This window comes from Fukomys damarensis, unplaced genomic scaffold, assembly GCF_012274545.1.
Source record: "Fukomys damarensis isolate Sample0158 unplaced genomic scaffold, DMR_v1.0_HiC HiC_scaffold_19, whole genome shotgun sequence".
NCBI classification, from domain to species: domain Eukaryota; kingdom Metazoa; phylum Chordata; class Mammalia; order Rodentia; family Bathyergidae; genus Fukomys; species Fukomys damarensis.
This window is the reverse complement of record NW_022900931.1, coordinates 3,946,442-3,955,952: the sequence shown is the minus strand read 5'-3', so window position 1 is coordinate 3,955,952 and position 9,511 is coordinate 3,946,442. Positions and strand designations below refer to the sequence as shown.

The window sequence follows — 9,511 nt, the reverse complement described above, 5'->3', positions numbered from 1 at the left end:
GCCCTGGACGGCAGCAACCTCCGCCTGGCCGCGGAGCAGCGTCTGCTGTGAGCGGGGCGTGGGGGGCTGAGGGTCCAGCAGAGGGAGCGCGCGCCCATTAAACAGGGTCAGGCGCTTTTTCCTTTAAAAAGAATATATTTACTTATATTTAGGAAGCGCGTGCGTTTGCTAATGTTTTTTTTTTCCTCTGTTATTAGAAAAAAATATACAGATGAAATCTGTGCCAATCAACCCACGGAAGATTATTTTGCTCAGTTTAATACAAGAAGTCGATAATGCTAATGACAACCTCGGTTTAAGAATAAAGAAAGTGTGGCCACCTTGAAGTATGTATCTCCTTTCTTTTAAAAAGATTCATTCCTTGGTCCTGAAGTGCCCTCTGACAGCTGGGCAAACCTTCAGCGCTTGGGGCTGTGGACCTGGGGTGGGGGAGACAGGGCCCCTTAAGGGACCGTACTAGAGGAAGTGGCATAGTGCGTGGACCTGGGAGAACCAGGGCTAGAGCCCGTAACCAAGTGCTCACTCTGCAAGCTCACATCGATGGCAGGCATCATTTCTAACACTTCCCAAAGACTTACCTGCACCGGGTGGTGGTGCACACCTGTAATCCCAGCACTCTGGGAGGTTGAGGCAGGATTGCCCGTTCAGACTCAGCCTAGGTAATTTAGCGAGATCCCGTCTCAATAATAAAATAAAAAGGGCCAGGGATTTAGCTCAGTGGCACTGCGCCTGCCTCGCAAGAGCAAGGTCCTAAGTTCGATCTTGGTACCAAAAAAGTAAAATAAAATAAGGTGGGCTGGGGTTGTACTGCAAAAAAAATTTTTTTTAAATTAACTACTTTGATTCTTATGACAGCCAGCATTTTTATCACCCACATTTTCTAGTTGGAGAACCTGAGTACAGACAGAATGACTTCTTGATCCCACCACTAGGGATTAACAGCTCTGGGGAGCCCCAGAACCTGCCGTCCAAGCCACTCTACTCTCCAGACTGTTAGCAGAGACCCCAAGCATCAGTGGCTTCAACCAAGTGTAGCTTTTTATTTCTTGCTTTTGGAAAAACCCAAGAGCTGCCCCTCACCCGAAAGGTCGGGTCCAGACCACCAGGGCTCCAGCCCCTGCTGTGCCGCTCCCTGCAGGCCCCTCCCCTTTCAGGGACAGGGCTCTGTGTTCACACTCCCACTCTGACTTGAGCTCCTGACAAAGGGTAGGAGGCTCCACCTTCTGTGTCACCAGTGCATTTCCTAAGATGACACCGGTGCTGCCACTGATAACAGCTGCTGGAACTTTATCCCCCTATGCAGGAAACCAGGAAAGCCATGCTGATCTTGAAGGCTGAGGTTGCCATTGTGGCCGTCACTGGGCACATGCAGAGAGGCACCCAGGGAAGCCTGTTCTTTGTGGAGCCCTGCCTGGGCTAGTCCAGCGGTAGTGCTGAAGTGGACTAGGGTGTCTGGACAATCTCCAGGCCTCAGCCTCCTGCAGGTGACTCCAGGAGCGTCTGCTCAGCCCTCTGTCAAGGGACTGCCCACATGTGAACAGCCTGGGACCTGTCCTAGGGGAGTTCCGTATCCTGTGGACTGTGCCAACCACAGGTGGACAAGCCCCTCCTCTGTCCCTTGAGCGAGGCAGAATCCTGCTGTGACATTTATCAAGATGTTGCTAAAGGTCCAGGGAAGCAAAGGACCCACATCTAGGGGAAATCAGAGGCCCAGAGCCTCTTCCTGGGTCTACCTCTGCCCACTGCACTCCACCTGGCTGGACACAAGTGAAGGAGACCCCACTTGCTACCAGGCTGGAGCAAGCACCCTTGGCCCCACTCTGTGGAGCCCAGGGCCCTGGAACGTTGCCCTTGTTTCCTGAGTGATTAAACTGTTTCTGCTGGGGAAGGGGCAAGAGAGTGGCATAGTCATTTCCTGGGGCCACTGCAAATATCAAAAAGCTGCACACTGGCTTTGACAGTAGACATTCACAGCACATCACAGCTCTGGAGACCCGAAGTCTGGGGCCGGAAGTCTGGGCTCAGGAGTCAGCAGGCTGGTTCCTCCAGTCTAGGAATGGGGTGGCTGTGACTGGGGTTTTTCTGGTGACCCTTGTGTGAGATCTGACTGACCCCCAGAGACTGTTGCGCACCCCTCCCCTTACCGAGGACACAACATTCCATTTTGGCCTTGACTCGTCGGGATGGAAAGCTTGGGTCAGCTCCCTCAAGGACCAATTATTGTTCTATTGCTCATCCTCATATTTGGTCCCTGCACGGAAAGATGGAGATCAAAACTCATACATAGAGAGCAGCTGCTGCCCAACATTATCAGATGCTAATTATGTGGAATAATGAAAATTGGTATGGACAGAACAAGGGGTAAGGAGTTAGCCCCAAACAAAGGGAGGAATGATAGGGAAAACTTTTATGAATGGCAAAAACCTATAAAGTGTTACAGTGTAAAAGGGCTTCTGCTGTCTCTAACTGCAGTTTGTTTTGTTTAGCTCAGAACTAATAGGCACCGAAGGCACTCACTGCTGAATGAGGCATTTGGCCTTTTCCTGAGACAACAGGGCACCTCAAGGTCTTGAGCTCTGATGAGAATGATCGTAAAAGTGTCTAAATGAAAGAACCATTATTAACACTTGCTTTCCTCACCCTGAACACCCCCTTTGAGCTAGGAGAGATAGCTAGGCGAATCTTCAAGGTAAACTCCCCAGCCCCAAAGAACCGTTACGTCTGGGTTGAAAGTTAACTGTCTTGTGACCATGATTTGTTTATCTGTAAATGAAATGTAACCACCTGAATGAGGTCATGGCTGTAAACTCTATAAAACCTATGCACAGTCCTGTAATGGGGCTTCACTTCCCTTAGAGAGTGGAGTCCACATGTGTGAAATAAACTTCTTTCAGTCTTATCTGCGTCCCGGTATTTGGTGTACTTGCTGGCTTGGTACAACACCTTGGGGGTTCTTGGCATGTGTCACCCCCTAATCTGCACCCTCTTCCACCTGCAAGCATTTGGTTTTGTGTGTTTTTAAGAGTTTGTACCCACATTTCCCTTTTGTAAAGACACCAGTCATCTAGGGCCTACTGTAATTGAGGTAGGAGAAAAGAAAGAAGAGATGAAAAAATCATAATGAAAAATTTTCGTTTTTAACAAGACTGCACCTTCCAGGAACCAGCTGAAGTTACACCAAGGTGATACATATCAGCATTCTTTGATTAAATTTAGACTCCTTGCCTAGCGACCCATCACACTGCAAATTCCTTAGGAATACTAAAAATCCATAAATTGGCTTCACTGAGAAAGTAAGAGAAAGGAGCAAGTTGACCGAACCCAGAGAATGTTCAAATTTACCTTTTTCTTTTCTTTTTGTACCAGGATTTGAACTTGGGACCTTGTGCTTGCAGGGCAGGTGGCAGCACCACTGAGCTAAATCCCCAGCTCCAGCCCTCAAAATTACCTATTAAAAAAAAAAAGCGTACAGGTAGAAGAGGCCAGTACGTTTTGGGGGGCACGTTTTCCCTGGTTCTTCCCCCTCCCTCAAGAGAAATAGAAATGCTTTATTGTGTTCACTACCCAGGATTGAACTCAGAACTTGGGCTTGCAAGGCAGACACGGAGCCACTGAGCTAAATCCCCGGCCCAAGAAATATAAACGTGTCCAGCTCCGAACTGCAGTGTGTCGTTTCTCTGCACACCTTCACTTTGCTCTGGATCTCGTCCCAAATCCCTAATAAACTCTTCCAGAGCTTCTTCCTGATGCCTCCTAAGAATTCTGTCAGAGACCCTGCTGCAAAGGGTGGGTTAAGGTCCTTACTTCAGCCTCAGGGCCCCTCAGACTCAGCCTGGTGACATAATGACCTCGTCCTACCCACTGCCTCCCTAATGACCCCATTTCCCAATAAGGTTACTTTTTGAGGTCCTGGGGGTAAGGGATGCAACGTATTTTAGGGGACACAATTCAGGCCATCACGGGGACATGCAGAGAGGCGCCCAGTCCCATTACCTCCAGGATACACCCCTGAGGAGCACTGGTGTCCAGACTGCACGAAGCCTGCAGGGATGGTAATGGACAACCAGGGCAGACAGACGCTTAACACGCCTACGTTTCTGGGGAGGGGGACAGTGAGACGTGGGCGTGATGTCAGTTCTCTCCTTGAACAATGAGGGATCTTCAAGTCCAGGATCTCCTGCCAGGAACTGCCACCGATTAATGGGACACACAGGAACCGGAGTGGAGCCCTACATGAGATCTGGGGGCCACTGCAGCCATGGACAGTACATTATGTCTTCAGGACCCTAGGCCCAACGTGAAGAGGCCGGCTCCCCCTCCCCCGCTCCCTCTCTCTGAATTTTGCATCGTTGTACCAGGCCTGGTGGGAAAATTTTGCACCTTTGTTTTCCCACGGGCTTCCTTCCCCTGCGCCATCTGCTGGCGACCATGAGCACAGCCCCTTCTCTGTGGTTCTCCAGGCAGGAAACTGCTGCGCAGGGCAGGTGACAGCGAAGCCTGCGCTGCTGGATGCTGTGATGGCCCCCTGCTAAAAGAAAGCAGGATGGGAGAGGCTGGGGTTTACTGTTGGCTGGAAGGCAGAGCCAGGGCCTGTTCGGTCTCCTCTGTTATCCCTGAGTGGCCTGCTGGGGTTTTCCGCACACAGCACACATGCTCCAGAGGATTGTTTTTGCTTCTGTTCTTAACTTTATACCCAACATTTTATTACAAAAACCTTTAAGCATGCAGAAAAGCTGAGAGACTTGCCCAGTACATCCCTACAGCCCACAGTTCGCGATTGCTATTTTGCTGTGTATATTGCTTCTTTGCCTGTCACTACGCAGACTGAAGCTTGCTGTTTCACAGTGCTCATAAAAGACACAAGCAGCTCAGGAGAGTTAAGGATAGTGACCTTCGGAGGTCATCTGAATTCACCCAAGTAACTTACAACCACTCAAGAGCACGCACAAGAATATCTACAAGCACTTATTTAATTTAATTTAATTTATTTATTTGATTTTTAAAAATTGACAATACCAAACCATGGCCAAGACGGAAGTGGAAAAGAGGAAATTTTACAAGTTAAACAAACATTTTATCTACAACCTGGCTATTTCAGGAGAAAATAAAACACATGTCCACAAAAAGGCTGTATAGAAATGTTCATAGAATCTTTATTCATAAGAGCCCAAATGACAGTTAACCCAAATGTCAACCAACATGTAATCACATACACAAATGTCTTATGTTCATAGCACTCCCCAGTTACAAGAAACAAATTACCTGAGAAAATAGCTGAATAAGAAACCCTAAGCAGTGCCGGGGATTTAGCTCAGTGGTTCGGTGGCCTGCTTTGCAAGCGCAAGGACCCGAGTTCAATCCCTGGTACCAAAAAAAAAATAATAATAATAATAAAGAAACCCTAAGCAGTGCCGGGGATTTAGCTCAGTGGTTCGGTGGCCTGCTTTGCAAGCGCAAGGACCCGAGTTCAATCCCTGGTACCAAAAAAAAAATAATAATAATAATAAAGAAACCCTAAGCAGAGGGCACTGTGGCACAGGTCTGTAATCCCCCACTTCTCAGGAAGCTGAGGCAGGAGGATCTGGAGTTAGTGAGACCTTATCTCAAAACTTTTTAAAAGAAGAACTGGGAGCCCAGCATGGTGGCGCACGCCTGTAATACCAGCACTTGGGAGGCTGAGACAGGAGGATTGCTGTGTTTGAGACCAGCCTGGGCTATATAGTGAGTTCTGGGTCGGTCTCAACTACATAGTGAGACCCTGTCTCAAAAAAAACCACAAAATTAATTAATTAATTAATTAAAATAAAAGAAGAACTGGGGATGTAACTTACTGCCCTCTGGATTCAATCTCAAGTTAAAAAAAAAAAAAAGAAACCATTATCAGAAACACTGTACCAGATACAAAATAGTAGCATTCTGCGTATACAAATCCAGAATCAACAAACTATACTGTCAGGTATATCGTGGCTTGGGACAGAGCCATGGGTGGCTGACTGTAGATGGGATGAGGCTACTTGTTTGGATGGAACTGCACAAACGAAAATCACACACACAGGGCCCGCCGGGACTGCAAAGGGAAGGCCCTTCCGAACCCAAGGCGCACCCAGTAAGCTCCGTTGCTCGCCACCTTTGCGATGTTCGCCAGCAGGTGGCGTCGCGAACGTGCCTGCTCCTGGCCCATGGGAGTCCTGATCATCTGGATTCTACCTGTGCCTCTAGTCTCTCTTGGAAGAGAGGGGCTGGCCTGCAGGCACTATCTCAGCCTGTACAACAGCCACTCTGGAGCGTCGGGGCAGTGAGACACCGGGCCACCTGACTGAGCAGCCCTCCGGATCCTGCTCAGAGGCGGGAACGTGGGGAGGAGGCGAGGGAGAAGGGAGCGGGGGCCTCTGAGTCCATCCCCTGAGAGTGAGCCTATGTACTGCATCCCCGTGATGTTAAAACAAGAAAGAAGCTGGAGGCAGCTGGGAGCAAGGCCTGGTAGGAGCTGCATGAAGGCTGTTGTGGTTTTCTATTCTTTCCTACGCCCAGCAAAGGCTCCGTCCTTGCCTTCTCCCCCCCCCACCAGCTTCACGCTCCCCACCGGAGAGCCCAGGTACCCCTCTGCCCATGGCTGGCAAAGTTAGCTTTGCCCACTCTGTGTCTCGCAGGGCTGCTTTCCTTCTCTTCTTTAGAGACATGAAGGAGGACTCCAAATCTCTTGGGGCCAGTGGATGTGACTAGGACGTGAACCGATGGGTTTCCTGGGACCAAAGAAATCTTTTCTTTTTACCAGATATTCTAAGAGAGCTTCCCAAACACTCTTGTTCTAACAGTGCCAGAAGAAAATGCCAAGCTTATTGTCCAATCTGGGGGGACAGAACATTCCTAAACTTGTTGAAGGAAGTAGTGGTTAGGGCCATCTCCTCCACACCCGGCTGGGCTCGGAATTAATCAGCCCACGGTTTCCCGTGGGGCTCTCGTCCTCACAATGCAGCTTTGTTGACTGGGTGTCCGGTAGGACTTGGCAGAGCCTAAGGATAGGACTCACAGCCATCGGGGTCTGCTGGGATAAGAACGGGAGCCAAGGCCACTCAGTGTCCTCAATTCAACTTCATCACCAGGGAGTCTTAGGAGATGGGGTCGTCTGTCAGAAGGGCAGTCCATAGGTCAAGGTCCCGCTCTCTCACGAGGAGGACCTTGTGGCCCAGAATATCACTGCAGGGAAAAAGGGCGCTGTGCTTGCAGCAGCAATAAACATGTCCAGCAAAATACGCTGCCAATATTTGCAGTGGATGATGTTGAACCCAGCACAGAGCTGGCACACCATGTTATATTATCTTATTAAAACCATGAGTCCGTGAGGCATATTACCAGTTTCACATCCCTAATGAGGAACTGAGGCTCAGAGGGGTGAACTAACTTTCCCAAGTTCCCAGGGCCAGCTAAAGTTGGAGAGAGGCACTGACTTCAGCTCTGATTCCAAAGTCCCAGAGTACCTTTCAACAGAGTGCCCACAATGGAACGGTCCACAGAGCTCCAGGTCATGAAGCACTAAAGAAAAATCAGAGTTAAGTTTAACAGGATTTATTTGACCAAGAGAAAGTTTCTAGAACTAGGTACTATTAAGAGCCACAGCTGGACATGGTGGTGCACCCCTGTAATCCCAGCACTCAGGAGGCTGAGGCAGGAGGATTGCTGTGAGTTCAAGACCAGCCTGGGCTACATAGTGAGTGCCAGATCAGTCTCAACTACATAGTGAGACCCTGTCTCAAAAAACAAAACAAAACTAACAAACAAAAAAACCACAGTTGGCTCAGAATGCTCCAACCTAGCAATGTGCTTTTATATTTATAGCCAGGAAAAAGGAACTGATCTGAAGAAACAAACTGATTGGCTGCAGTCAGCACTTGTCTTCTTTGGGCATGGTTTGATCAGTTGGCAGGCTGTGATTGGCTGAAGCTCAACTGCTGTGATTGGCTGAGACTTAGCTGCTAAGAGACAGAAGCACACTCTTAGATTAGGTTATAGCATGTTTGAACATAAAGTTAGGGCACAGTTCACTATATATGGAGCCACTGTGGGCCAAACTATATCACTCAAGTTCAGAGGCAAGTTTAGGCCAAGCTTCAAATTAACAGAAGATAGGTGATAACTTTTTTGGGTGACCATTCTTTAATATGTTTCTCTAGCTCAACCCTTGTCTGAATTCCAGGCTCAACATCCCAATGTCTGTTTGATCATTTACTTGCACTTCTGTTAGTCAAAGCTGATGTGTCTATACCGACCTCTTTCCCGCCTCTTCAAAGTCCACCGTCTCTCAGTAGCAGTCCCATTCTTGCAATTGCTCAGACTGGGAAGTTTGGGTTCGTCACTGAGTCTGTCTCCCACATCCAGTCCATCAGAAAATCCTGTTGGCAAGGCTTCTAAATACATATATCAAATCTGATCCCTTCTCACAGTCAGTGTCTTAGTCCCAGGCATTGCCTCCAGCCCGGATGATGGTTTCAGCCTTCACACGGGTGTCCCTGCTTTGCCCTGTTCACCTACATCCTTGCTCAACACAGTAGCACAGAGAGCAGTTACAATGCAGATGAGGTATTAGGGAAAGTTGGGGGACAGGCAGGGGGAATTAAAGGCCCTCAGTGAGGTTTCTGGCAAATAGTTGAGCCCCTTCTAGAGAGCGAGAGAGCAGCTAAGAAAAATGAACAGGGCCGGCTGATCAGAGCCTGGCTCACTTCAGTCCCGAGGCCTCAATTCCCTCCTCTTTTCGCCTCCAATTAAGCACGAAAGAAACAAAGTGGGGGGAGCTATATTATTGAAAACTCAGTATGTAAAATATACGCTAGCACCTGGACCCGCACACACCCATACAGAAGTAGGTGTGTATTTTATTACCGGCTCGCCATCTCAATGCACTAAAATGCGCATGTAGTCTGGAATGTGACACTGCTGTAAATCTCACAAGAGAAGCACCTGGGCTGTGCAAAGAGACCAAAGCAGTGCGTCCCCAAGAACGTACACATAGGCAAAGGAAGGGGCTGTGGCCAGACTAGGGGCCTCAGAGCCCAGAACAGCCAATCGTGTCCTAACAACTCTCAAGGGGCAGAGTCTTGGAACAAAGATTCTCGAGTGCTGGCTCCAGACTCCCTACTTACTCTGACAAGGCAGCTATCTATCTCCTTATTTCTCCCCTTTCCAATAAAGTGATTTTATTTTTTTCCTTCTAAAACTTATATCTCTAATTCTTTTAGTGACATAAAGTTTTACAAACCCTAGATATGAGCTACCCTGGCCAGATATGCGACAAAAGCCTCCCAACTCAGAGTAGAGCCAAAGACCCTACAGTGGCCTATGAGACTCATATAACCTTATTCATCCCTGTGGGTCTCTGTTCTCCTCCCACTGCTCCAATCACACAGGCTTCCTGCTATTCACTCCTGCCTCAGGGCCTTTGCACGAGCCACTCCCACAGTTTAAAATGCTCTTCTCCATATACCCCAATGGCCAGTTCTATCACTTGCAAACTCAA

At 48.6% G+C, this 9,511-nt stretch overlaps 1 long non-coding RNA gene across 2 annotated transcripts; it reads left to right on the top strand.

The window, feature by feature from the left end:
- On the top strand, positions 1-2,433 carry LOC117286937. Of its 2 annotated transcripts, none has more exons than XR_004518097.1 (3): positions 1-47; positions 198-326; positions 1,304-2,433. It is a non-coding gene; the product is annotated as an uncharacterized LOC117286937 (long non-coding RNA). The 2 variants fall into 2 exon arrangements; XR_004518098.1 differs by lacking the exon at positions 1,304-2,433 and adding an exon at positions 885-1,174.
- The last annotated feature ends 7,078 nt before the right edge of the window (positions 2,434-9,511 follow it).